We start from the raw sequence: 25282 nt of genomic DNA, 5'->3' as shown, positions 1-25282 counted from the left end.
GTTAAAGAAAGTGCGTTGGTACCTTCATATTTTTTTTTGTTATATTAGTGTGCCTGTACCCAGATCAGTTTATCCCACTAACTGATTTGTAACAAATAGCCAGTTGTGACATTACAGTTGTACCTTTTGAATTTTGTGAAATTGATAACATGGTAAACAGATGCCTGAACTATGGAACAGGAAATATCTCCTGGCTCTGCCTGATGCTAAGAGTAGAGATAATGCTTATAAACACACACTCTCTCAATCGCAGGCTTTTTCTCAGAGGAACCAAATATAAATAAATATAATTATAATGATTAACTTCACCACCAGATTTTATTTCCTCCATGTCTATACCACATGCATCAAAATCCCTGACCATATCAATCCCTTTTGCAAAATATGTTTCTGTCTAGAATGAGTTCTCCCCATAATGTGTTGGGTCATGCCTCATATCATTACATGAACAGTGCCATTACAGTAAAAGATTAGGATCTTCTCATTGTGAAATACAGGCTGGAAACACAATAAGGAAACACATTAGGCATTTGTGATGGTTTGGGCCAGTTTAACTAATTGAGGCCTGTGGGTATTGCTACGATGGCAATAGGGATATGAGTTTGTTGTATGGAAGTAAGTGACAGGTCAATGTCTGCTAAGACTTTTGCTTAGTTATCGTCAGGCAACGAATTTGGAAACATGTGGCATGGGTAGACAACCTGTCCCTCTGTGAAATTGGCTGGTGAAGGAAGACATCCTAAAAGCAAGCCTATGCCACAATTATACAAGCTACCTAGATTACAGGGGCCACCGTGACAGGTCAAGATGTACCGTTTGCGATACCAAGGCCATGATCTGACTTTTGATGCAGTAACTTGATTTCCTTTACTGATCTTGTCAGTCTTTGCACTTGTTCTTGCTACTTCAGCAAGCAAATGTCAGTCAATTTTCCAACGAAAGAACAGATCCCAATGGAATCGTACTGAAATGTCGCCTCTACTACTTTGCCCCTAGAGTCACTGCGACATTGGGGATGCACAAAATACTGATTCCCATTACCGCGCCCAAGCAGAGTGGGGGTTGTAGTGGTGTCCCTTGCTCTCCTCTCTCTCCACTACCATTGTAATAAGTGGGGGACAAGAAAGTAAACAAAAAAAGAAAACAAAAAGCACTCTGCGGCATCAGCTCCGCATCAGTTAGTGGGAGGAACTGACACCACAGGGATAGCAGGGTGTAGGTGGTGCACACAGAAGCGTATAGTAGGACGACCCATAGTAGCGGGTATCGACTCAGTCCTCGAACCACTTTCAATTTTTGCTGACCATTACTTGAAAGTATATGTACAAAAAATGCAATCTTACCTCAAAGATTCCAGAGACGTTATAAACAGCTATGAGAATCTGGATTTTGACCCCACGACTGATCTACTCATAGGCTTGGATGTTGTCCCCTTGTATACCAACATCCCCCAACAAGCCTCAGTGGACACCATAGAAGAAATACTTCTTACCCGAACAGATAATGATCCTGTACCCACCTCATTCATCCTTTGGTGCGTGGAACTCGAGTTCAACGGGAAATTTTACCAACAACCGAGGGCACAGCCATGGGTGCCACCATGGCTCCTAGTGTAGCCAATCTCTATGTCGAAACCTTCGAAAAAAGACATATTTATAACAACGGCAACCCTTTCAGCAGCAACATCACCAAATGGAGTCGCTATATTGATGACATTTTAGTACTGTGGAAAGGTACACAGGATGAAGCCAACAACTTTTTCACCTGGCTTAATGGTCTCAATCCCCATCTGAAATTTACGATGACTTCCAGCAATGAGTTTACTAATTTTTTGGACCTCACCATCTACCACCGAAATGGTGTTCTGAAAATAAAGCCTTACCATAAACCCACAGACAGGAATTCCCTTCTGGATTATTCTAGCCATCACATTAAACATTTCCGTGATAATCTCCCTTTTGGCCAGTTCCTTTGTCTTAAAACGAATAGTTCTGATAAAGAAACTTATGAAGTTGAAGCCTCCACACTCAGTAATAAACTCAGACAAAGAGGCTACCCTAAAAAGTTAATAAAAAAATCAGCCAAAGGGCATTTAATAATAACCGGGAAGCTCTACTTGAACCCAAGCCAACTAAATCTAAAGATGATCGTATTGTCTGTGTGACTACCTTTACGGACCAGAGTTTTGAAATCACCAACATCATAAAGAAAAACTGGAAAATGTTTAGAACCATGACTCAACCCCTCGCTATGCCCCTCTTTGCTTACAAAAGAAGCACCACCATTGGCAATCTAGTTAGTAATAGCAGACTCAAATCGGTCAACATTCCGGAACCCAAACTAACCACCCTTTGGGGTCTCCCTGAAGCCACCGGTCACTATCCCTGTGGAACATGTGGCGTTTGTAAATTAACAACCAGATCCAAAGAAGTTGATGTTGGTCTCTCAAAACTCTGGACCCAAAAGAACCTCACCAATTGCAAAACTGATTACATGGTATGTATGATTACATGTATATGTGGATTGCATTATGTTGGAAAAACTTTCAGAAAAGTAAAAACAAGCATAATGGAACATCGGTGTTGTTTGAAGAACAGAACGGAGAATGCTCCCCTTGTGAAACACTTCAACCTCCTGAAACACAAATACGAGGACTTCACATGGACAGTCCTCCTCGCCTTGAAAGGAACGAACAACACAACACGTGAAAAGAAACTGTTGAAAATGGAACAAAAGATGATCTTCACCCTTCATAGTGATGTGACGGGGCTCAACGAGTCAATCGATTGGCATAACATCTAGTTTTCTTTTGTTATACCTCTACGGACTGTTCTGATTTATGGAGGATCAAATTTCATTCTACCTCCTGTCAGTATCCTAACTTTAGTTTCATCATCTTTTAGCTTTTTGATCCACCTAGTGTCTCCCACTCCCTCCCTACCTCTCCCCACTCCCTTTGCCCTGTCGAGGTCTGGTGTTTCCCCTGCACATCGTTAGTGCCCTGCTTGCATTCAGGGCTATTGAACGCCCGCACCCGAGGAGTCCTTTTTGGCCAGTTTCTAACGTTATCCTCTGGTCCACTCCAATATGGCCGTCGTTCTCCTGCTGTCCTCGGCACCCAGTTTTGGGATCACTGACATAGTAGTAGGACTCACGGGGTTGCCTTGACTACCTGTCAGCATCGGCCGCATTGCGCAATCACTAGTATCTTTTTGCTAGTCGTACACGGAAGACCTGCATCCCGTGCACTCCTCCGCACAGGGTAAGTCACTCGTCAGGCGCCTAGCTCTGCGCATCCCTCCGCTTTACTAAGTCCTTATTTGAGGTAGCATGCACTATGTAACGTTGTCCACACCATTTCTGTCCCCTCTTTATAGTACGGACCGCAGAGATTCGTTCCCGCTTACTAACCCGTGGACGCATTTAGGTAAAGTTATTTGCATTGTTTTTCTTAATACTAGTCACCGCGGGTGTGCACAGTGCGGGGCTCTTTGCACTTCTCGACCTACATCTTACCGCACACAGATCCAGGGAGCCTCACCACGGATACGCCCCCACCTGGTGTCCCTGTATCCTTCTAGCTTGGGCCATATGTTCGTATGGACGGCAGTGCATTTTAGACCCGCGCCCCTACGGTCAACCACTCACGTTTCCTCGTCCTCTCGACACTTAGGCGTAACATACTGCTATTGGCCCCTCCACCTACTATGAGGTGCATCTACCTATTGATACCCACCTGGGTGTCACACTCCCGTTATCTGCCGTAATGTTGTATGTGCTAGTAGGCTGTTTTTTGTATCATCAACCGTAGTGTCTTGTACATTTCTCGTAGGGTTGCAATGGTTGCCTCCCTACACCTACTAATATAAGCAGAGAGCCCCCACTGGCACCAACTATAGGTAATTATACCCCTATTTTGTTGCCTAGTTCATTTTTTGAACCTACCTAAGTTCATAGTTATTCAGTAACTAATTCTTTGATGTCTGTTGTTGTTTTTATCCTTTACAGGTGCTATGAGGCTTTAACTAATTTGTGAACTACCCCATTTGTAAAATAGGCTATACTGTATAATACTTACCTCCTGATGAATGTTCCACACTTTGTCCTATGGAACAGAAACATGTCAAGACACATCTCTGGACTGTAAACAGGGATTATATTTCATGACATACTGATCCATATGTGGATGGGTACCACACTTTTTGCTTGACAAGTACCCACAGTGGTGGTATTTTTCTGGTAACATTTCTGTAAAATGGCCATATAAGCCTGTTACGTATTCCCTATTGTTGTTTTTGCACATTGGAAGTTATATATATTTTTTGTCACTTGGACCAATCTATTTAAATGGATGTTTTAAACTTGACGATTTCTTCGTTATTATCAAAATTTGATACTATTTTTTAACTATATCTGGTCCCTCCTATTGTTTTGCTTAGAGTGTTAATGCAAGGCACCTCCAGTAACTGATTTTTAACTTTGTCTCCTTATACATTGGCACACAGAAGCGTGCCACCGTAAAGGTAAGCGGGGTGGGGTTGGGGGCTCAGGAAGAGGAATGCAGGGAAAGTGATCTGATCGCTGCGCCGTAATTGGCAATGACATTTTTGTTGGCGCAGTTACGGACGGCACAGTGATCACATAGATCATCCCAAACAATGGGATAATCAGTGTCAACTTGTCATTCATTTTCAGGTGTGATGCTCCACTTGCAATGGGAGGTACCCAAGCAGAGATCTCCCCAACCTGAATGGCAGTACCGGCTACTAAAAGTACTGGATATAACTAGGTGACAGTGCTGTTTTGCATTGGAATTTGTTGGCAAATACAAAATCGCCAGGTTGAAAAGATTGGCAGGCTTCTTTTGATTCTCTTGTCTAAGTCTCCCAGCCTGCATATGGGTATACCTAATGGAAGATATTTAGGTCCTGCTGGAATTCAAAAGAAAATCATGAGTTGGATGTGAACTACTCTGAGCACTGCTCAGTGGAATGTAGGCATGACATTAATTGTAGTGGGGTCAGTAGAGATCAAGATAAATCAGGATAGCGAATTATGTAGTGCAGGTGAAGGCAGAAAAATAAACATAACACATTGAGTCCATGAGGGGCAGTGCACTATGCCTTTAATGGTAGCAGAACATTTGATGCAAAAGGCAGCAGATTCAAAATGCACTGAGCACATATAAAATGACTCATGTTATGCATGAATTGCCATCTGTGGAATTCTGCATTAAAGAAACTAACCCAGATTAATTAACTAACCATCCTGATTAAGGGGGTAATATACAGAATTTAGCGTACAAGTGGCGCACGCGGCTGGCGCACAGTGTGCGTGTGCGAATCTCTGCGCCAGCCGCGTGCGCTAAAATCCATTTCCGCGCACAGCGTATTCATGGATTTTAGCTACCAAAACCAGCCGTGGCACACAGTGGCACAGCAACCCTGCAGCAGCGCCGGTTACGCCCCGAAGAACGCCCCTCGCGCAGGGAAAAGCCATCAAAATCCCCAATCCAGTGCAAAGGGCTGTGCTAACCCTGTACCAGTATACATGGCTGCCACACAGCACACGGCAAGCGGGGAACATATATTACTGGGGTTCGCCAGAAGTTTCACACGCGATTGGCCCTGTCCAAGCGGGGTACGTGTATAACTGGGGTTCACGTGAAGGCTCACACGCGATTGGATCCGGGTACGTGTATTTCGGGGGTGCACGGGAAGTTTCACACGCGATTGGCCCTGTGCGAGTGGGGCACGTGTATAACTGGGGCACATGTATTTCGGGGGTGCGCGGGGAGTCCTACACGTGAATTGGCAGTGTGGGCCCACCCAGGTGTTCCCTCTACACCCTCCACGGCCCCTGCAGGCAGCCCACCCCACAGGGGACTACCCTGCACCCCTGGTCATGTCCCGCAGGCAGCTCATCCACCATGGGCATGCCCCCCAGTCAAGCCACATGTCAGCTTGCACTACTGATCACCAAATCATGTCCCCCAGCACCCCCACCCCCCAGAAGTGCGGGGCACCTGCCAGCAGGCCCCCACTCATGTCCACTCATGTCCCCCTGCACCCCCACCCCCCAGCAGTGCAGGACACCTGCCAGCAGGTCCCCACTCATGTCCCACTCATGTCCCCCTGCCCCCACGTCATGACGATCCTTAATCATGGCCCTTATAGCCAGCCTCCCCAGCCCAAAGACCCAAACAAGTATTGCATCCACCCACATAGAAAAGGCAATTACATGATACAACCCCAAAGGCAAGTATGTAAATTAACACATGTCCGTCACACACACACAATGGGTGCAAGTGAATGTGAAAACCCATATCATGACATGCATGAAACCAATGAGATAATACCACGCATTGAAGTATGAAGAAGAAAATGTATTAAACACAACATGAATGTAATGAAAAGAAAACACACAACAATGGGAATAATTAAAGAAATGCTGCATGTCCGTAAAAGAATAAAAAACAAGAAATCATAATCCAAAGAAATCCAAAAGAAACAGTGTCCAAAGTCACAGTCCAACAAAGCAAATCCAAGGGAAAAAAGGAAGTGAAATCCATTGCTCCATGGTGAAAATAAAAAAAATTAGAATAATCCAATGGTGAACTATGTACAAATGAACAATCCAGGGTTCATGGGACCAACTGATGAAATGAAACCTACCAAAAATACTACCTAATAAAAAACTATATACAAAAACGTGGTGCATTGTCCAAGCGCAACCAAAATCAAAAAAAAGGAAAGGAAACCTAACACTATCTAACTATATACAATGGCGGCGGGCAAGTCCTGCGGCTCACTCTGTGGTGTCCCGGGCCAGGGCATCATCGAACTCCATGTCGATGTCCCGGAGGCGGGCCTCTGCCCTGGCCCCGAGGTCTCGCAGGGAGGCACTCATGGCCTGTTCCAACTCCCTGCGAGTCGCCTCGATGCACTCTGCCCGCCTCAACGCCCGACGCATGGAGAGTCCGCCCTGACCATCGTGATCCACGCCTCTTCCGCCCACAGCCGCTCCGCACCTATACGCTGGCCCAACCGCAGCCACATGGAAGACACATCCATTCCAGGATCCTCCTGCCCTCTGGCCGATGCCTGCCCCCCTGATGTTGATGGCCCTGAGTCATCATTGCTCCCACCTAGAGCCTGCTCCTGCTGCTGCTGCTGCTGTCCATGTGCCCTGTCCGATGATGCCTGCACATCCTCCATCAGCTGGTCTCCAGTTGTGGTGTCCACCCCTGCTGGACCGCCGACTCCCGACTGTGGCAGGGATGGGATCTCCACCAAGCTGGCTGTGTTGGTCAGGTCAGGTCCACAGGGGGCCCTGGTGGAATCTGGGCCGGAAGACGGTGTGGAGAACGACTGGCGCATAGTCTCCACAGAGGAGGAGAGGTCCGCCAGAGTGTGCGTCACATGTAGGAACCCACCAACCAGGGCCCCTCCCAACAGTGCCATGTCGCTTCACTGCTCTTCGTGATGGCGTGCGTTCTCTGCCAGGAAAAATGCACGTCATCACGAATGTCACGCGTGCGCAACGCGACACCAATCAGGATGGAGCCCATTCGTTTATGGGACCCCTCGTCCACAGGTAGTGGAGAGGCAGATGACATGGCACTCTCCCCTACCTGCGGATGGGCCTGGGACGGGGCCTCCCTGCTGGTGCATGGTGGTGCAGTCACAGGGTCAAGGACAGGAACATGCACAGGCCCCTCCGCGGTGACCTGTGCTGCCTCCTGACCCTGGCCCTCGACTGCACCACTTGCACCAGTGGTACTACCCCCACCAGGCCCCATGTGCGGCTCAGTAGCGGGCTCCTCCTCCTCTGTGGAGACCACCAACCTGGATGTCTCTGTACCGTCTTCCGCCATTGCAAGCCCCTGTGGGGGCTCACCCGGCCCTTCCGCCACAGCCGTAGTGACAGACGCGGCACCAGCTCCCTCGCTCCCGGATGATGGCAAGTCCTGGGAAGGTGGCTGGGCCTTGCGTTGCCACCCAGTGGAGGCATCCGGGCTGCTTGGCTCCACAGCGCTGTCTCCGCCCTCTTCTTCACTTGACGCTGCATAGAGGGAGACATAGAACACAAGCATCAGGGTACAGTACAATATTCCCCTAGACAGGAAGCAATAACACATGAGTGGCAGTGTCTGACGTCACTTCCATACTGTCCCTCCACAACACATGGTTGAATGCACCTAACACACATGCATAAACTGGCATGGCGCCTGCAATCAACATCAGCATCCATGTACAAGGACCTATATTAATCAAAATGTTGCCCTCAAACTCACATGCATCCTGGCTCACACTGATCCCATGCACACACATCACCGGAGGGTCATGCATCATGCCTTGTACACCACAGACACAGTGGATAGACACAGTGCATACAACGGTGACCGCACTGCATGAGTGAATCTACACATCATCACGGACATGTGTCATGAATCCATGGCGTATCGAAGTCACAGACACACTTCTCAGACACACACACATGTGCACCATACATGTACATGACAGCAGCACCCATCCCTCACACCCCCACCATGTGCAAGAACAGACACTGGTATGCTTTCACGTGTGCATTTGCCATACAGCTCCCCATGTAGCACTGGAACTCCTGCACCAACCATGTGGTTCGCACATTACTGATCTCACATGCATGACCATGATGTCCCTGCACACACACATCCATACATGGCCCATGTCACAAATACAGGCAAGTATCAGACTACCAGCACACTGCAACATGCCCTGTCTCGCACACCAATGCTTGGCCACTTACCGCTCAACTCCAGACGGGTCTTCCTCTGAAGGATCTGGGCATGGAGCGCTTGGCATATGTGTTCCAGGGCCCTCATCTGGATGTCACTCATGCTGACCCGGCACTCCTCCGCAAGGCGCCGGGCCTTGTGGAGGGTCCTGGACCTGAAGTACTCCCAGCGCTTCTTGACGTGCTTGATGTCGCAGGTTGCCACCCCCTCCGCGTTGATGGCAACCACTATGTCGTCCCAGATCCTCTCCCGTCCTTCCTTGTTGGCGCGTGATGTTCCGAAGAGGGCATCATAATGCCCCAGGACATGCTCCACCAGGACACCAACTTCCTTCACACTGAAGCTGGTGGCCCTCTGCCTCTCTGGCTGGGGGTCGCCAGTGGTCTCAGATGGTGTTTGCCCTGACATGGCGACTCCCGAGGCAGGCGTGGGTGGGCAACTGGGTCCTGCGGCTGGGCTGTGGAGTGATGGTATCCCAGTCGGGAGTCTTCTGTTCCATCAGGGGTGGACACAGCAACTGGAACCCTGGCTGACGTGCAGGCACCAAATAGCAGGGCACGTGGGCAGCAGGCAGTCAGACAGCAGCAGATGGCAGGTGGGAGCGTGCTCGGGGCTCTGGGGGGCAGGCAAATGGCCTTCAGGGCAGGAGCATGGTCTTCCGTGTGTGTACGCGTGGCCAGCTTGATACGGAGTGAATTGGCATGTGAAAAAAGTGCACGTCAGTGTGAAATTCGAGGAAAGGCCCTTAGCGCGTAAGCGCATCAGCACACGTACGCGATTTCATTGGACCAATGGCCCTTAGCGCGTAAGCGCGTCTGTGACGTATCGTGCACGGGTGTTGCCCTGGCACGGGTTGAAGATCCCATGTGGCTTTCCATTGCTCTGTATGTGCTTTTCGTGGGGTGCGGGCATGTGTTTTCCAGCCGTTGGGGTTCAAATGCTATTACTTCACAGCGGGTGGGTGTTGGCTACGCGTTCTTCTACACACAAGGGAGACGTTGGGCCTCATTACGACCCTGGCGGATGGACCATGGTGCTAATAGCACCATGGTCCATGCCGTTAACTTTCCGACTCCCCCATGGCGGAATGGGGAATTACCACCCCATTCTGAGGTTGGCGGAGTGGTAATTCCCCCTTCCGCCATGGCCCTTCCCCATTCCCATTTTTGCCCCATAGGGCATAATGGGAATGGGGAAGGTGCTAAGTACAGTGCCGCAAATTGTGGCACCGTACTTAGCACCAAGGTCCCTTTGCGGCATGGTTTTTAACGCCTGCAAAAAGCAGGCGTTAAAATCACCATCCCGCAAAGGGACCTTGTAATCAGGCCGCCATAAAACCCTTAACGCCTGACTCGTAATGAGGCCCATTGAGTGGTATCCTGCTCGCCCAGGGCCAATCGTGTGTGAAACTACCCGGGAACCCCAGTAATACACGTACCCCACTCACACAGGGCCAATCGTGTGTAAAACTTCCCGCGCACCCCAGTAATACACGTACCCTACTCGCACAGGGCCAATCGCGTGTGAAACTTCCCGCGCACCCCAGTAATACAAGTACCCCACTCGCACATGGCCCTTTCGTGTGTAAAACTTCCTGCGAACCGTACTACGTGTGTCATTTTTGCATGCACGTGGGCTACTGGGGGCGCTTGTCTCTTTTTCTTCTTTTTATGGGGTGCCTGTGTGTTGCGTGCACGTCATTTCTCCAAAGGGGCCACAGTATGGGACATTCATCATAGCTACATATATGTGCTTTTTATTTGCGCACACATTTGTAATGCACAGGGACGCTACTGCCTACCTTCGTGTGGCAGACGTGTTTAGGCCTGTGTGTGTCTTTGCCTGTGCATGGGTTTGCCCTATTCGATTCCATGGATACGTGTGGTTTGCGTGCGTGTGGGCGTTCCGAGTACTTCCCAGCAGTACTTCCCCAGTTACGCCTTCTTTTTCACACGTTTTTCCCCATTCCACGTGTAACGCCCTGTGTCCCGCCCCCTTTTTGGTGTGTGCGCAGACGTTGTGCGCTTTCCCTGTGAGCATCGCGCATGGCGTTTGAGCTGTTGCAATGACGTGTGCGCCCGTGTGCGCCACGCTCAGGTTTGTCGCACATCCCAAGGAAAACACGCGCAGGGACTTCCATGAATCGCATGAAAACTGTTTTTTCATGCTTGCGCCTGCTTGCGCCTGCTTGTGCCAATATTTTTGGCGCACGTTTGTTCCATGAATCGGCCCCTTAATGTTATCCCATTAAATTATTATTCCTCCTGTTAACATTGCAATGCCATACAAGTGAGCACAGGTGGACAATTCTGTTTTTTTGTTCTGAGGAATTAATCTGCTGCAAACATGAATGGGCTGTTTTTTTTTCCATTCAGAGAGGTCATTGTTCGTGCAGGAAACAAACCATTGCATACAAGCTCTTGTTAGGTGATTGGACAGAGAGGTCAGAATTCTAGAAGTTGCTGAAAATATCAGAAAGAGGACAGGTTTAGTTTTGAATGACAGGCAGGATAGATAAATAGAGGTAGGAGAAAGGGTGTGGGGCTTTTTGTGCTGCTGGCTGTCAGGAGAGAGAGATCAGAGGGAAGCGCTGAGCTGACCCAGCATTGGATGCTGCTGGGACTCCGAGGCTGACCTTCGGGGGCGCGAAAAAGCAGTGTGGAATTCACAACACTTCATTGCAGATTACCACAACAGAGAGGGAGTTTTCCAGATAAAGTGCAGAAACCTCATAGTTTAATGTAAGTAGTTGCAAAAAATGTGAGTAGTGTGGACAATTGACTGTGCGGGTCCCATCAGCTAGGACAAGGGGTTACTTTTAACAAAATGTTTGATGTTTTCTTTTTGTTACACATGCTCAAGAGCAGATGATAGAAGCTAATGTTAACAATATTTCCATGTATTGTACTGTGATTCATATTTCTTCTCTTAGATAATCATGGCAGTGTCAATGCATTGGTAAGAATCAACAAATGTATTGTTGTGAAATGAATTATGCTTTTATTGCAAGCAGAATTATTTAACACATACATAAAAGTGGTAAAAAGCAAAGTTGGTGTAATGATTTTCTTATGTCTCTGGTGATTATTCTCTAGAGGTGGGAAAGTAATTAGGAAGTGCCTTAGTGCATATACCATAGTGATAAAGAATATTTTACGCTGGTGGTAGAGTGAGAAATGAAATGAGATAACCATAAAGGCAAGTCAGAAAACCAGTGTGTTTGCATGATTGTGTTCAGCTGTGCATGGTGGGGGATGAACAGAACCATGCAACATGGGCTGATGTCGTATATAAGTCATCAGCATAACATATTGTAATATTTTGTTCCCACTAAATGGGTAAGGTTCAGATATCTATGCTTAAAGTCAACCGTAAAACAGAGCATAATTATAAAAAGGGGGACTGTTTGTCTCATCACATAGGGTAGTGCTATGAATATGCTCACCACTAACTTAACACAACACTAAGACATCACCAATTTACCACGATACTAAAATACTGTCAAGTTAGGTAATAGCTCTATGAAGAAAACCCCTACATATTTGGTGAATTGGCCCTCTGGGAAAAGACTGTAAAGCAGCTACTAGGGGACCCCTGGCAGACACATAACATCAGAGGGGTGGGTCCCAAACATGTCTTTCCTCTGATTTAGGTGCATGAAACTATTTCACTGCCGCTGCTTCTGGAGAGCTTCACAACAAACATGCCTCCAAGGGGATGTTCAACCTTTGAGGCAGATGGAAGGGAGGGGACAGAGTCATTTGACCAACTTTAAAATGTTGAGGCACCTCAATAGGAAGCATAACATCAATTTTTATAAATGTGCTTCACCAGCTGCACCTATCACTTCATCCAAGGTGCAGCAGCTGGCATGGAAGCCTTCCTCCCAGGGCCAGAGGGATTGTTGTGCTCCATTGTCCATGCTCTGTTGTCTGGGACCAGATGAGGGAGGGAAGGTATGCCAGCATGGCTCAGCTCAAGACGTATCATGAGGCCACAAGGCAGAATATACAGAGCCAGGCATATTACTTGCCCTTTTAAATTTGTTTTGCCCAAGTTTACATTCCCCAGTTTTGAGCCTTCTTTTAAAAAAATCTAAAATTAAAAAATTAAAACATAACAAATAAGAAAACTTACCAAAAAAATGTATAAAAAAGAAAACAATAAAAACAATACAAACATAATAATAATGCCCAGTTTATCCGATTCACCCAATCTCTGATCATTATAATAAATCGTATCATACTGATGCTCATTTCAAAGATAATATATATTTTTTATCATTACTTTTTTCTGAGCGAGATAGGACATCATGTGACACTGGCTTTGGTGAGAAACATAAATAGTTTATTTTATGGGTGCCAGAAAGAAATCCATTTTCTAGCTGAGCTATTTTCTAGGGATACAAACACATTTCAGGTCCCATGCGGGCTTCCTGTGAGCAAAGCTGCTCCTTGTAAAATTGTTAAGGGTCATCCCTGGTACAAAGGATTCTCTTCAACGAATTGCACGAAAGGCATCGCTTGTTAAATTGAGGGTCATCACTTAAACAAAAGATGTGCCATGTTAAATTAAGTGTCATCCCTTGTACGAAACATGTACCTTGTGAAATGAAGGATCATCCCTTGCACAAAAGATGCCCCGTTGCAAGATTAACAGTCATCGGTTGTATGAAAGATGTTTTGCGCCAGCTAGCCCATCCCTATTCGACACTCTTTGGTTCATTTGGCGCTTATAGGTTTAAAAAGAACCTCAAATAATCTCCACCAATAAAAGTCAATTTAAATATGCTGTGGTTCTTAATTATTGTATGTACAAATACCCCACCAAACATGGGGGGAAACATGCACATACATTTTTTATAAAGTATAATTGAAATATTACTTTACAATTAATCCATTGAAGACAGAAACAGAATGCTAAAATGTTGCTGATAATAAATTAAAGTGGAACATTAGATTTTCTAATAAGGAACATATCACTGTGATCAAATCAACCTGCAACAAGCCCACACATTGGGCCTCATTACGAGGACGGAGGTAAGGGATTACCGGTACCGATAAGGGTGCCGGTGCCAGTAATCCCTTACCTCCATATTCCGAGGTCCCTTAGCGGGTCCCTTCCTTAATGCCTGGTCTGACCAGGTGTTAAGGACGGGACCCGCTAAGGGACCCCAGAGCTAATAATGGTACCACAAATTGCTGTACCGTTATTAGCTACTTCCCCATTCCCATAGGAGGGCTCAAATGGGAATGGGGAATGGTTCTCAGAATGGGGACTTACCGGGTCCTCCAAGGTTGGAATGAGCCGATAAACACCCATTCTGAGAACCCGGACCTGGTATGCGGTAAGGGGGTAGCCATGGTGCTAATAGCACCATGGCTACCTCCTACCTCGCAATGAGGCCCACTGACATTTAAAGGCTCTGACTTTCCTTATTTCATATCAGATGTTATAAAAAGAAATGCTGAATGAGAAAGCAGTCACGTTCTGCAAGAAGTGATCCTGAGTAAACCATGCACTAATTCCCTTTTCTAGTCTTTCTAAACCAAATGTCTACAAAATAAAACTCTTTTTGTGAAAATAAAATGGCACAACTACCAAAAAAAAGAACACATTTAAACGTGGTTGTGTTGTGAAATACAGGATGCCTATACATTTCAAGCAAATTCACAGTGCACAGAAGTCATAGGGCCTCATTATGAGGTGGGCGGTAAGGGATTACCGGCACCGGTAAGGGCACCGATGCTGGTAATCCCTTACCTCCCTAGTATGAGGTCCCTTAGCGGTCCCTTCCTTAACGCCTGGTTTTACCAGGCATTGTGGAAGGGACCCGTTAAGGGACTTCACAGCTAATAACGGTACTGCAATTTGCGGTACCGTAATTAGCACCTTCCCCCTTCCCATTGAGCCCTATGGGGGCTGAAATGGGAATGGGGAATGGCTTTTTCAATGGGGATTTACCGGTCCCGCAAAGGTCGGAATAGACCGGTAAATCACCATTGAATGGGACTGGACACGGTACCGGTATTGGAGGTAGTCATGCCACTAATAGCGTCATGACTACCTCCAACCTCGTAATGACCCCCATAGTAGTGCAAGCCCAATTACCTAATTTCCCTTATGCTCCAGTATTACAGAATTCAGTTATAAAGACATGGTAAAAGGCTGACACTGGGAAGCAGCAGCAAAGGCTGTCCACTAGGGACAACAGCCATGCAGGTGGAACACAGACATCTTCAGAGTGCACTGTTCACCCCACCAGTGATTGTGATGCCACACCCCCTTGTATCAGATGCCAGACTGTAGGGGCTAGCATCTCCCAAGGAAAGGGTGCATCTGCACATTCTTGGGCTCACCCTGCAAAGGAGTGGGTGACCTATGGGAGTGGCTGTCATCTCAGTAAGACTAACACATACAGGAGTGGCATAGGTGTGTGGAACAGCATGAAGAGTTGTTGGGTCAACAGTAGGATGATAACACTTTACTGGAACAATACAAACATGTGGCATGTGATAATTAGCAAGTCAGCACTTAGTAATGGCCTCTCAGTCACTATTAGAGCTGTCTTTCTCTCAAGCACATGCACCATGAAACAGCCCATCTCTAATTATTGGTGTCAGACATGGGGCGGCGGGTGACAACTTGTCATTGTCATCCATCTTGTTATGTCAGCTGGGGGTAGATGACCCACAGAAGTCTGCTGCAATTAAGTGTTTTTTAAAGGAGTAATTTTTCTACATGCAACATTGATTAGCTCCTCCTCCTGTGTACGGAGACATTAGCCACGCCTTTATTGAAAACACTCTCTGACTGCAGACTTGTATGGGGCATCTTAGTGATCACATTACAACTCTTACAATTAACACCAGTCATGTGGACTGCTTGCTGTTCCAGCACTATAATGGGTTGCCATCCCTTCCCACAGGTAAAGTGTCCAGTAGATAGCATCAAGCAACTGTGCAGCTGATTGTCCATTGTCTGGTTTTGTTAATGTGTGTTCAGTTTTCAAGATGCCAGAACCCATGAGAAGGGTGTCCCTCAGCATTTCCACCCCATGGGCTATACCTGTAATGCTCATGACGCTTTAAATCTGGGGTCAGTTATGTTGCCACCATTGGTACTGTCAATTTGGACATTGCTGGTGTTGCTGGCAAAGAGTTGGGCTGCTTCCAACTCTTCTTATTACCCGTGTCAGTCCTCCAGTTGATGTGCAAACACTGCAACAACGCTTGCATGTTTTTAAAGTGTCCATTCCTTGTGATAGTTGTTGCAAATCCTCACCCCTTGAATGAAGGTGACTAAAAGCAATGGCTTTCACTTTAAAGAGTGGGTCCAAATGGGAAACTAAATGTTTCCTTTCCTTACAGCTACCACTGGAATACCACACAAGGTTGTAAGCAGGTTCCTCACAGGCTGTGCCACCTTCTCATCACCTGCCAAGTCACAGGCCTTTGTCATGTTGGAGGAATTTAGTTTAAGCAGGTATACAAGAGGGAGAACCTCACTGAGTGATGCACTGTGACATCTAACCATCTTAGAAGCATCCTAAAATAAACACAGCATACAGCAGACATTATACTGCAACTGCCACTGGCTTGGTCTTAAGAAACCCCTGTCTGGTGTTCTGCTGTGTGGGTTGCAATACTCTTAGATGGCATTCCATTGCTCAAGCAGCCTCTCCAACATGTGAAATGGGGAGTTCCAATGAGTGGTCACTGAGGGCTTCAGAGTATGTTTTGGCAAAGTGTGACACACCTGTATTTGTTGCAGAACAAATACAGGTGTGGGAAGCCCAGCTGAAATAGGCACAGATCCTCTTTTCCACTGACAATTACCTTCACCGGGTGATATTTGAAAACAAAGCATTTGACAAACAGGTGTAGTGCATGGGTAATGCTCGGAATGGGCGTTATACTGCCAATTCTTAATGCAACAATGACATTCAATCCATTGTCTGCCATGACAAAGTGCAAACGCAAATTACGATGACTTAGCCTCTTTGCTGGTACCTCCTCGACCTTCTCCCAGATACCAAATCCCCTGCAGCTTCTGCCCTGAAATCCTTGCATGCAAAGTGTTGACTAGTGTTGGACAAGCATGTGTTGCTTCCTTGCATTATTCCAGGACCCAATGTACCTGCTTGATAATGGAAAGGCTACCGCACTTTGATGACAATGCATTCAATGCTCTGTCCACTGGTTCACATGTCCATAGTAAGATGATTTTTTCAACACTTAAACTGCAGTCCTACCCATCCTGCTTTAGCCATAACGTAGTAGTACAATTCAGGTGGTACACTGTGTGAAAACAGAAAAACAGGAATTTCACGGTGGATATCGACGGTTCCCAAAAGCCACCAGAATCCAGGTTTCTCAACAAAAGAGAAGGGCAAGAGGTATTTTACCAACATAATTGCATGATTTGTATTCAGCAGGTACTGTTGGAAAAGTGAATTGTGATATTCTTTCCAACCAGAAATGCTTCCACAATACTGGGCTGACACAATGGATAGTTACTGGAAAGCTCTCTCGGGTACTAAGGGACAAGCCCGGTGTTCCACTCCCAAGCAAAGCAAACGCTCTAGCTCTTCAAGGGTCAATTGTGTGGACAGGTGCAGTTATTTCTTGGGTAAACATGGTCTCCAAATGATTACCTACTCAAGTACAGTCCATGATCAAATAATTCTGCGCCTTAAAACCCTAACAATTATTTGTGAAAGATGAAAACATGTCATCTGACACTAATTGTTATAAGATCAGAAATATCTCTATTCGATTTGGAAAAAAATAATAATAAAACATGTCAATCCTGATTGGAAGTGCTGCTATAATGCATAGACATATACCTCACTGTGAAAATGTACTGATTTAGAGCATAATCTAGAGGTGTATGTGTTAGCTTCTGTCTGTAAGGGGCATATATTTGTCATTTCAAGAGGAGACATTGGTGTGTGTGTGTTCTTTAATTGCAATATATGTTTAGATTTATAAGTTTGCCAGGACAGGAACAACATTGGAGTGCTAACTTCAGTACAATCTGGTGTCATCAAGAGTAATACTTGAAAGAAACCAAGATTTCGTAATGCATATGTTTATTATGTTCCTTTCTTTTATCTATTTTATGAATTATAGATGATGACTTTTTCATATACACGTACATCTGAACTTGTGTTTTGGAAATATTGGCGTACGGTTTGAGAACATTAGTTGAGACTGAAAATGCTGGTTGGGAGCCATTCTTTGTGGCAAGCTTGAGTTGCTGTAAATCGCACACAGTATCTGCCTCTCTCCATGTCTGATTTTGCTCCCCATCTGTGCTCCATGATTTGGGACATTGCATAGACTGGCCGCTCCCTCCCTGCCCTCTATGTATTTGTATTGTCTTTGAATATAAGAGAGAGCTTCAACAGGAGGCTCAGCACGTAAGAACACATAATTTACTGGCCAATCCCATGTCTAGTTGCTCAGGAGTAGCAATTGTAGACTGATTAACCGGCTGTAGGAAGGTGGAAATGATAAATGAAGAGAACTGGCAAAACAAGATTTAAAAGAATGTATAATGATATTTACAGTATTGAGCATTGACCTATAATGGAGTATTATCATATGCCATATAGACATAGATGTACATGATATTTGAGAGGATGGCTGTGGTCAATGCTGTAGTCGAATACTAATTGCCAGCTCGGCCATGCAACCCTTCTCTTCTGACAGTTCTGGGACAGTGCATCAACTTAGGAGATTCGGGCTTCCATGAAAACAATCCCTGGTTCCAATTTCTGTATCATCCATGTTAGGATTTTGTTTTTTATTTCTTTATTGTGTTCCCATCCACCTGGTTCAGAAACCTATGTGATCGTGAATTATTCCACATGGGTCAACTCCTCCAATGTATTTTGCTTTATTTTGTGTAGTGCCCTTTTTCTTTATCAGGATATTTCCCATCACATCTCTCAAGGGAACAGATTTGTTTGACCAACTTAGACACAAACCTGTGAAACTGCAGGTTAGATATAGCTCTGCAGCAGGTGCATTACACTACTGGAATATCTTTTACAGGATTTAATGCACATTCATATTTGGTTAAGTCATCAAATGCAGAGCACTATATTCCCTCCGACTAATCAGTCTTTCATACTCATAGTATCCTTCCATTTCCCCCACCTCTTGAGCCACGTTAGGCAAACTTTCCTCCCTCTAGGGTTATCTTTTCAAAATCGTTGCGCTACAATATGAGCCCTAACACTGAAACACCCTCTGGGGATGAAAGATGTGAGAACGTTTGTGCAGCCCTGCAATCTGGACAGCAGCTCACTTATAGATTCTCGAAAGACCTGCACACCATGTTCTGAATAAATAGCCCATTGCTACTTGGGAGCTTAAATCACTAAATAATGTGTCAGGTGAGCGGAAGAAGATTGCTCATGTAACTGTTGCGTGAATGTTGCCCCTTAAACATTCACAATAACAAGAGTTTATTTTCGTGTGAAGCATGAAAACAGCAGTCAGTGACATTTACTTCTGAATCTCTGTTCATTTTCCACTATAAGTATTTGCTCAAAATGGTCAGCAAACAAGTACAAAAAAGTAGTGTCCTCATTTATTTCAACTACGCTATTTGTTTAAGAGTCACCTGCGATCAGATTATTTAACATTTGCACTAGTGCTAGAAACTGAGCAAATATTTGGGTAATACAGAATGGAGACGTTTGTACAAGGGCAAAGATGAATCTGGCTGCTTTTTGTACAATATTTAGTACCTAACGTAAAAAAAAGTGTTTACTCCGTTCCCAAACTCATAAACTGCAACATTTGTGCAAAATGAATGTGCTACCCAGGCAAAGTTTAAAAGATCTTGCGCCATGGACTTCTATTTAACTGCCATGGGTTTTCCCCCACAGTGCCAAGACCTTTTTTGGTGATTTTGGTATTTCGCCATTCAATGCCTTCTCACGTTTGCTTTTTTATTAACCTCTTAACTGCCAAGGACGAGGTATCTTGTCCTTGGCAACATGGAGGTAATCCCAAGGACAGGATATTTCTCCCTTGGCACTTAAGGGGTAAAATACAATTGTTTTCTTTCTTTCTTTCTTTCTTTCTTTCTTTCTTTCTTTCTTTCTTTCTTTCTTTCTTTCTTTCTTTCTTTCTTTCTTTCTTTCTTTCTTCTTTCTTTCTAGCAAAACACATTATTTAATTTCAGATGGATTGCATACTATTTCATCATCCAATGGGCACACACGAAAAAAGGGATTATGCACAAATGTTGTTTAACTGTTTCAGAGGGCAAGGTATGCGGCTTGAGACACTCACAATAGCACCTATGTATGATGTGTACATCTGGGGCTAGTTTATCTTCCATTTGCACATAGATAAACTGAGAAAATGCTTAAGTAATGTAGCATGGCACATACCGTTTTTGCCATGGTCAAAATATCTGAAAACATTTTCACTTAAAGGAAAAATATGTTTTCACTACATTTGTGGCATGACATAAAATAAATCTGTTTACTACATTACTTTTCATGTTATGCATGCATCAAACATAGTAATTAAAATAGTTTACTTATAGTTGCAGGAGAGAAGACATTGGGTCTCAATATGTCCTTGCCGGCAAAGGCTATTACAGTTTCCAGCACTCAGGGCCTCATTACGACCCTGGTGGAATGGGTTTAACGGCGCCGGTAAAGGTGCCGGCGCCGTTAAACCTATTCCGCCTCATTATGAGGTTCCCTCACGGGACCTGCTCTGGACGACTGGTCAGACCAGACGTCCTTTGCGGGTCCTGCGAGGGGACCAGCATGCTAACAACGGCCCGTTACTAACGGGCCCGTTGTTAGCATCATCCCCATTCCCATTGATCCCTATGGGGGCTCGAATGGGAATGGGGATGGTCCGGGTTCCCTGAATGGGGAAATACCGGACCGTCCTAGGTCGGAATGGCCCGGTAATTCCCCATTCAGGGAACCCGGACTTGAGTTTGGAGGTGGGCATGGCTACCTCCAAACTCGTAATGAGGCCCTCAGTCAGGCTGCATTACCGTGAGATTACGAGTGCCGGAGTGAAGGTGTAAATCCCCATTCATGGAGTCCCATAAAACTCCATGGGAGAATTGTCATGCCGGTAATGACAGCATTTTTTGCTGGTAGGGCGCCTGTCTTACCTCAAACTTTTAGGTGGAGGTAGCTCAGGTGCCGCATTGGCAAACCTGTAGTTGGCCGGTCCGGTAAAGTGCTGGTAAACATGAACATTGGCACTTTAATACCGGATCAGCCGACTCAGAATGAAGCTCATTTTTAGGTAATACAGGTTAGGGATAAACCTCCACTCCATGTCATCTAAGCTGCAAAACTGGTTCTAAGTAATGTGCTAATTTTTTTGCACAATATCAACATTTTGTTTATTTGGTCTCTGGTTGAACTTACTCTAGTAGCCACTTTATTTGCCACAAAATTAATGAATGTGACAATAACATGAATACATAAATTCCCAATAGCCGCAAAGGCATTTTGAGGCTATTTTTCAGCTTCCATACTGTTCATATTTTATGCTTCCTAACAAAACTCACAATAGGACAAATACACATATATACAGATTTTATTTGTTTGCAGACACATTTGTTACCACAAATGTATTCATCTAGTACATATCTTGGTGGAACTTTTTTTAAAAACTATATTTATTTCATACAATTCATATATCAACAATCACTACAAAAAACTTGAAGAAAAACAAAAGGAAGAAAACAAGCAAAACATTCAAAGATTGTTTAAAGAAGAAAATACTGGGCCTCATTACAACTCAGGCGTTAAGGGTTAACGCCACCGTTAACCCTTAACGCCTGATTCTGATTTTAACGCCTGCTTTTAGCAGGCGTTAAAATCCATGGCGCTAACCTGCCATGGTGCTAATTACGCCGCCGTAATTTACGGCGGCGTAATTAGCGCCTTCCCCACTCCCATTATGCCCTATGGGGCAAAAATGGGAATGGGGAAGGGAAAATGGGAAATGGGGATTTACCGCCCCACTCACCTTGGAATGGGGCGGTAAATCCGCCATCCACCATGGTGTAAACGGAGTTTACACCATGGTGGTAAAGTTGGTGCACTTAGCACCAAGGTTGTAATGAGGCCCACTGTTATGTCTATTACATATAGTTTGATTACCCCAATTATGAAGCATAACATGTGAACGCTCTAGAAGCTGTAACATAGTCTCAAAAGGACTTTGCCGCTATTGGGCATTTATGTATTTCCGTTTTCTTAGTGGTTTTTGTTTGTGACAATTCCATGACATGGTTCTCCCCTGGTAAACATTATGCTCTTGGCCTGTCAGCAGGAAGGGCTGAGAGGTGCAGGCTGCTTGAATGACTGCTGGTCTCAGATATGGCATTAGTAGATTTTGAATTATCATGCTGATATCTTCCAATGACCATCCTTCTCTCAAGATGCTTATCTCACATGTTAGTCTCCTCGGTATGTCAGACAACTTGCAGCAATCTTGCTGGTCAGCTGGCTTTTTCTGTGTGTCATCTTTGTTATGTTTTATAGAACATGGGGGATAGTCCCAAGTAGCATCCATGTCATCTCTGGAACTTCAAAATCCTCTCTCTCTTATAAAGCGCAAATCATAGCTTGTCTCTGAACTGGGGTATCTGACCCAGTCGTTTAAGATGAGGCAGCAATACTTAGAGACAGATAGGGATGCAGAATATACTCAAACATCAATAATCAAACTGAGTCAGGAAGTTGGCAAAGTATGTCTGTTTTAATGTCTGTTATCTAAAACAGGGAGTTACAACAAACATCAACTAAGTCGCTCGATCTTCTCACTCAACTCATTATATAAAAAAACAGGTTGTGTACTAAAAACGCGTTATCATTGATGTCAATCTGTGTGGCAAACTACAAAAACCTACTTGGGAAGGTGATAGGCTTACAGAGAACATCTATGTACACGTTCCATATTTGTCAAGGAAGGTGATTGGGTATCTAACATCAGGTGGGACAACTAAGCCCTCTTCTGGTGCAGGTCACTACGAACGCCATCAAATAAACAACGTCCCATTGGTTATGCAAACTATGGGGCTCTCTATTACGTGGCCCTCTATAATTGGTCGGCACCCTTGTACGCTTCTGTAATATTACCCACACACAAGCAGCACGCAGGCTTGCACCCAGGTGCTGGTGGGCTGGTCATAAACATAGCTACCCATCATATAGCCTGTCATCAATCATCACACTTGGAGTCTATCAGTCAATTAAGGCTTTGAACTTGGCCTTGGAAATGTTCTTTGCTCTGTGGAGAATACGAGGGAGTATAGGCATACTCTGTCTCCTTGGTTTCAATACAGCTCGACCCACTGTCTATTTCCATATTACCATGTGACTACAGAACATGTTTTCGAGTCTTGCTGCATTTAAAATACTATTAAATGATGAACCTTTGACATCTTTAATGTTCTCGCTCCTCACCTAAGACAGGAGTTTGTTCTTTTCACACATTCTGTAACTGTGGTACGCACATTCAGGCCCACAGTGGCCTTGATTTTCCTGGTCTTGGGCCAACCGAGCCTTTCTTTGATTCACCTCCATGGTTAAGTTTTTGATTTCTAACTGCGACACACTGAAAAAAGCCTTTCTGTCTTCTGGGTCCAGCTCTGCTAAAGTGCATTGTGGAATCATCCACAGTCCTTACATTTCCTATGTATATACGTTGGTGCATCACCGCAATCTATTAACATAGATAGCCTTTAAGAATACTTTATCTACTTGCGTTACTGCTTCTGTACAATTATAAAAATGTCTTCATAACTTATTCATTATTTCTGTACCATGAGCATCTTCATCTCGAGTCCAAAATGTTGCTCATCTTTAACCCCTCCTCTTCTAGAGCCTATAGAATATTTATGTTGCATCTCTTCTGGGTGCATCAGCTCTGCCTTTTATGACATCACCAGTCTTCCCTTCTGCTCAATTTTCACACTTCCTCTGGGATGTCATTCAAATGGCCATCATACTGTCATGTGTGCATCTATGGCTTTCTCAATGGGAATCTTACTTCAAGGATTCTCCTTGGTGCAGGTATCTTCACTGGTACTGCATGTGTCTCACACTCTGGTTCCCAACACATAGGTAACATGGGGGAAAAGCTTTGGGTGGGGGTACTTGGCTCCACTTCTACACTCCCCCCTCCGGGCGATTCATTGACCACTCTCTCATCATTCTTCACTTCTAGACATCCTTGACTGAAGACATGCTTCTTTGGAACCCATATTTGTATCACTCCCTTCAGGCATACTGTTGATTTCACATGTTCATCCTTACTCCAAGACATGAGCATGCATTGTCCACATGGACCGCAGTAACTCCATTTCCCCACATACTTCTTGTGGTTCTTTGCGTACAGGAATGTGTTGCCTCAGGTGCATGGATACTAGCTTTCACATATCTTTAATCTCTTCATCTATCAGCTCCTTAGTTTTCCATCCTGATTCAACATCAATCATGATCTTCATTTGTTCAGCTTTCTTTGTAGTCTTCTTGCATAGGGAGATTATTATCCTGATCACACAAAAGCTAAGTAATAGCATTACTATCAGGGCTCCAAGGAACTTGAACATATCTGCCATCCATTGCGGAACCCACGAAAAGACTGATCCAAACCAACTATCATCAGCAATATCTTCCACTTCGTCTATCATCTGGTTGTGTAATTTCATCAGCATCTCTATGTCTTCTGTCAAGGTACCAGTCTCTTCATCATGAGAAGGTATGAACGTGCAACATGATTCTCTTATTTTGGCATAAACACCTCCATCCATAGCTTTAATCATGTCCAGGACATATCTATTCTGACGAGTTATCAGTCGTATGGCTCAAATCTTTTCCTTGATAGCATTGAATCCCTTTCTAGTTTTGTTGATCGTCTGCAACAACTCCCATCTGGTTAACTGTAACTACTTAGTGTTTGCATTTGTCAGGAACCTGGGCATGAAGATTATTGTGAATATCAATGAAGTCTTACTAAACAGGATGTGTTCATATGGAATGGAGTCAAAGGCTTCTATTGATTTGGCTGAGAAATAGTTTTCCCTCTTCATTCGATTCAGAAGTTCAGCAGATCTCTTCTTCCTCAGGTGAGAATCTACTTTTAGAAACTCGCCAATGTTCAGGTCAATTTAGGAATCACCAATGCAGGAACATGAACATTTACTATGGAACACAGTCCTCCCCAATCCTTGGGCTGCTTCATGCAAGCTCTGGATCCACAAGCCCAGTAGTGATCCATTAGCACTGCTGTTCCAATTCTCATTCTTGCTAAATCAAAGATTGAACAACAATTCTGATTCTCTCCAAGCTTTCTTGTGCCATTGTTTCTGAAGCACAACTTTGCGCTTTCCAGAGGCACTATCTTTAAGGGTCCTCCTTTGTCTTTGACCCATGTCAGTATCTTAGCAAGCCTTGGCCATAACGGTTTGCATCCATTCTCCCCAAGTCAATAG

This window comes from Ambystoma mexicanum, chromosome 10, assembly GCF_040938575.1.
Source record: "Ambystoma mexicanum isolate Mex_15411 chromosome 10, UKY_AmexF1_1, whole genome shotgun sequence".
In the NCBI taxonomy this organism is placed as follows: domain Eukaryota; kingdom Metazoa; phylum Chordata; class Amphibia; order Caudata; family Ambystomatidae; genus Ambystoma; species Ambystoma mexicanum.
This window is presented reverse-complemented; position numbering follows the sequence as displayed.